Raw genomic sequence first — 5,000 nt, 5'->3', positions numbered from 1 at the left:
TATACACGGCGCTGATTAGTAATAGATAGAGCCATCAGAATACAGATAATGTATACAACTGTCCGTATACATGCTGAAAGACTCTGCTCACAATCACAACCACACGTCAGCCACACACCCTTATCACGCACTACTCTCTGCCTGTAACACGCACACAGACAATATGTAAGCACCAGCATGGAACAACACCCAGTGCATCCTCTCCGCCACATTAGACAATCCACACTGTCATAACCAGACTGGGAGGTCCACTCAGAAAACAGAATATCCCACCCACCCGACAACCACCATTGCTCAGCCAAGCCACCAACACCCACACATGTCCTACACAGGGGTGCACCCAACATCACAATACTGCCTCCTCTCACAGCACACAAACAATGGCAGGAATGAAAGACACAGGTCTGCCACAAGCATGGAATGAGAGCGCCGCCTGTCATGAGCCAAAGGTGCATCCTGACGTGGCAAATCAGATGATGCCGCAGGCATCCACTTACTATAATCACAATCAACAAACCGGCCGCCCCGCCCCGCCCCCCATTAAACCTTTCCTTACAACAATGTGTACCTTAACCTAACCTATATCGTACCGTAACCTAACCTATGTCGTACCGTAACCTAACCTATGTCGTACCGTAACCTAACCTATGTCGTACCGTAACCTAACCTATGTCGTACCGTAACCTAACCTATGTCGTACCGTAACCTAACCTATGTCGTACCGTAACCTAACCTATGTCGTACCGTAACCTAACCTATGTCGTACCTTAACCTAACCTATGTCGTACCTTAACCTAACCTATGTCGTACCTTAACCTAACCTATGTCGTACCTTAACCTAACCTATGTCGTACCTTAACCTAACCTATGTCGTACCTTAACCTAACCTATGTCGTACCTTAACCTAACCTATGTCGTACCTTAACCTAACCTATGTCGTACCTTAACCTAACCTATGTCGTACCTTAACCTAACCTATGTCGTACCTTAACCTAACCTATGTCGTACCTTAACCTAACCTATGTCGTACCTTAACCTAACCTATGTCGTACCTTAACCTAACCTATGTCGTACCTTAACCTAACCTATGTCGTACCTTAACCTAACCTATGTCGTACCTTAACCTAACCTATGTCGTACCTTAACCTAACCTATGTCGTACCTTAACCTAACCTATGTCGTACCTTAACCTAACCTATGTCGTACCTTAACCTAACCTATGTCGTACCTTAACCTAACCTATGTCGTACCTTAACCTAACCTATGTCGTACCTTAACCTAACCTATGTCGTACCTTAACCTAACCTATGTCGTACCTTAACCTAACCTATGTCGTACCTTAACCTAACCTATGTCGTACCTTAACCTAACCTATGTCGTACCTTAACCTAACCTATGTCGTACCTTAACCTAACCTGTATTGCGCCTTAACCTAACCTGTATTGCGCCTTAACCTAACCTGTATTGCGCCTTAACGTAACCTGTATTGCGCCTTAACGTAACCTGTATTGCGCCTTAACGTAACCTGTATTGCGCCTTAACGTAACCTGTATTGCGCCTTAACGTAACCTGTATTGCGCCTTAACGTAACCTGTATTGCGCCTTAACGTAACCTGTATTGCGCCTTAACGTAACCTGTATTGCGCCTTAACGTAACCTGTATTGCGCCTTAACGTAACCTGTATTGCGCCTTAACGTAACCTGTATTGCGCCTTAACGTAACCTGTATTGCGCCTTAACGTAACCTGTATTGCGCCTTAACGTAACCTGTATTGCGCCTTAACGTAACCTGTATTGCGCCTTAACGTAACCTGTATTGCGCCTTAACGTAACCTGTATTGCGCCTTAACGTAACCTGTATTGCGCCTTAACGTAACCTGCATTGCGCCTTAACGTAACCTGTATTGCGCCTTAACGTAACCTGTATTGCGCCTTAACGTAACCTGTATTGCGCCTTAACGTAACCTGTATTGCGCCTTAACGTAACCTGTATTGCGCCTTAACGTAACCGATATTGCGCCTTAACGTAACCTATATTGCGCCGTAACGTAACCTATATTGCGCCGTAACGTAACCCACATTGCCCCTTAACGTAACCCACATTGCCCCTTAACGTAACCCACATTGCCCCTTAACGTAACCCAACACACGTTGGGCCTTAACCCAACACACGTTGGGCCTTAACCCAACACACGTTGGGCCTTAACCCAACACACGTTGGGCCTTAACCCAACACACGTTGGGCCTTAACCCAACACACGTTGGGCCTTAACCCAACACACGTTGGGCCTTAACCCAACACACGTTGGGCCTTAACCCAACACACGTTGGGCCTTAACCCAACACACGTTGGGCCTTAACCCAACACACGTTGGGCCTTAACCTGCTCTGTAATTGTCATACGACGCGTTAAATTAGTGTAGTGTTGCCTAACTGCAACCCCCGCAATATAGTTTGCTACTCGCACTGCCCGGTCCCCAGTGTATCGCTTCATGTTAAACACCTTGCAGCTATACACTGTAATGTGGATGGCAGCAGGACGTACATGCTCAATGCCCTTTGCAGTTGTTCATTGGCATTTGCAGTTGTTCATTGGCATTCGCATGTGCGAAGCACTTAGCCTACGCTGTGGTACGGCCTGTGTCAACTGTCCGCTGATGTTGTACGTCCAAATCACACACTGTACTGCACATTGGTCCTCATGTACTGAATGATACATCGTGGTACATGTGACCGTACAACGACTGCGCCAACAACGGCGAACCATGCGGTCCAAATGTTGTGCACTCAGCTACGTGTCGTCTCCCTATAAGAGCTGGATTGCAGTGTGGTATGCCCTGGATGGCGATCAGCATGAGCCGTCTGTTGATGTAGTGGCGCGTGTTGTCAGACGTAGTCGTCTCTTCTCACACACCGTGATAGCATGGTGCACTGCGTTCCACATCTGCGACATGCGACAGAGGCCGGTTGACAGTCGTTCGCGCAATGGACATCGCATACGTACGGGGGCCACCTTCCACGTGTTCGCGAAGCGTGCACATGTTGTTGCGTGTATGTGGGCAGACATAGTGTGTCGTGACACCTGACACAGGCATGCAACAATCGTTGAATTTGCAAATGGCGATGGACGCCTACGTTTGCTGGTGACGTTATGCAAATGAACAACTGGTAAACCGTTGTGGTGCGGTTGTTCTCGCTAGAGGTGAATCAGTGATGGCGACGATCGGTTGAGCTACCAACCGGTTGTTCCAGCGATACCCACCATGCCCACGAACGTGAATGGCATCTGGGTGTGAAGCGATACGCGGCGGTGGCTGGGTGGGACCGTCCCCGGCCGGTGAGGGGGGGCCTCCCGGCGTGCTGGCCGCGCGGTGCGTGGGCGCACGCGCTACAGCCGGCTGGTGGGGGCGGCCAGTGGCAGGCGCGCCGGCCGACGGAGGCGGCAGGCGGCGCAGCTGCGCGCCGGCGCACCCTGCACGCGGCGCCGTGCGGCCAAAGTAGGTCCTCGCGGGCCCGGTGCGAAGCGCGGTGGACATCTGCAGTGTGCTGGTCCGATTGAGGACTGTGTGCGCTGAGGATGCGCCGCCGCCCGGCGCTCGGCGCCGCGACGCCGTCTGCTGCTCGGTCGCCTCTGCGGTTCTCGCAGGTGGTTTGTATCGCAGCTGTGCGGACGTGTTGGCGCGTGCGCTGTGCTGGGAGAGTTCGCTTCGGCACCCAAGTGGGGCTTTTGTCCTTCTGTGGCGCTGGCGTTGGAGCTGCCGGTCACCGTAGGTGGCGCGTGTTGTCTCCCGCCGGCAATGCCACGACAGCACGCTCCCGGGCCTCTGTCGGCAGCGGCAAGCTCAGTTGGGAGCACGGGTGGTCGCACCTAAAGCGTCTACTCGCCAAACTCCGGGCGATTGCGCCTCTCTCGAACCCGACCAAGTACTTAGGACGGCGCTGCGCGCCGCCGGGACCTGAGAGGGTTTCGAGGTGTATTGTGCAGGGGAGCTCAGCCTCCTCCTGTTTGCAGAATAATTGAGCGGACGCTTGCGTGTTCGCGCGGGCCCCCGGGACACACTCCCGGGCGGCCGGCTGCTCAGCTCTAGTTGACGCAGCTCCCTGGTTGATCCTGCCAGTAGTCATATGCTTGTCTCAAAGGTTAAGCCATGCATGTCTCAGTACAAGCCGCATTAAGGTGAAACCGCGAATGGCTCATTAAATCAGTTATGGTTCCTTAGATCGTACCCACGTTACTTGGATAACTGTGGTAATTCTAGAGCTAATACATGCAAACAGAGTCCCGACCAGAGATGGAAGGGACGCTTTTATTAGATCAAAACCAATCGGTCGGCTCGTCCGGTCCGTTTGCCTTGGTGACTCTGAATAACTTTGGGCTGATCGCACGGTCCTCGTACCGGCGACGCATCTTTCAAATGTCTGCCTTATCAACTGTCGATGGTAGGTTCTGCGCCTACCATGGTTGTAACGGGTAACGGGGAATCAGGGTTCGATTCCGGAGAGGGAGCCTGAGAAACGGCTACCACATCCAAGGAAGGCAGCAGGCGCGCAAATTACCCACTCCCGGCACGGGGAGGTAGTGACGAAAAATAACGATACGGGACTCATCCGAGGCCCCGTAATCGGAATGAGTACACTTTAAATCCTTTAACGAGTATCTATTGGAGGGCAAGTCTGGTGCCAGCAGCCGCGGTAATTCCAGCTCCAATAGCGTATATTAAAGTTGTTGCGGTTAAAAAGCTCGTAGTTGGATTTGTGTCCCACGCTGTTGGTTCACCGCCCGTCGGTGTTTAACTGGCATGTATCGTGGGACGTCCTGCCGGTGGGGCGAGCCGAAGGCGTGCGACGCGCCTCGTGCGTGCTCGTGCGTCCCGAGGCGGACCCCGTTGCAATCCTACCAGGGTGCTCTTGAGTGAGTGTCTCGGTGGGCCGGCACGTTTACTTTGAACAAATTAGAGTGCTTAAAGCAGGCAAGCCCGCCTGAATACTGTGTGCATGGA

The 5,000-nt window shown here is 52.2% G+C and overlaps 1 non-coding gene across 1 annotated transcript in view; it reads left to right on the top strand.

Moving 5' to 3' along the window:
- The first annotated feature begins 4,098 nt into the window (after nucleotides 1-4,098).
- The window catches only part of LOC124575281, a 1,910-nt gene continuing 1,008 nt past the window's right edge, over nucleotides 4,099-5,000 (top strand). Inside the window, exon 1 of the ribosomal RNA XR_006972391.1 lies at nucleotides 4,099-5,000. This exon is cut by the window's right edge and continues 1,008 nt beyond it. This is a non-coding gene — a ribosomal RNA (small subunit ribosomal RNA).

Source organism: Schistocerca americana, unplaced genomic scaffold, assembly GCF_021461395.2.
Source record: "Schistocerca americana isolate TAMUIC-IGC-003095 unplaced genomic scaffold, iqSchAmer2.1 HiC_scaffold_229, whole genome shotgun sequence".
NCBI lineage: Eukaryota > Metazoa > Arthropoda > Insecta > Orthoptera > Acrididae > Schistocerca > Schistocerca americana.
Note: the sequence above shows the minus strand (reverse complement) of the source record. Positions and strands in the feature narration are given on the sequence as shown.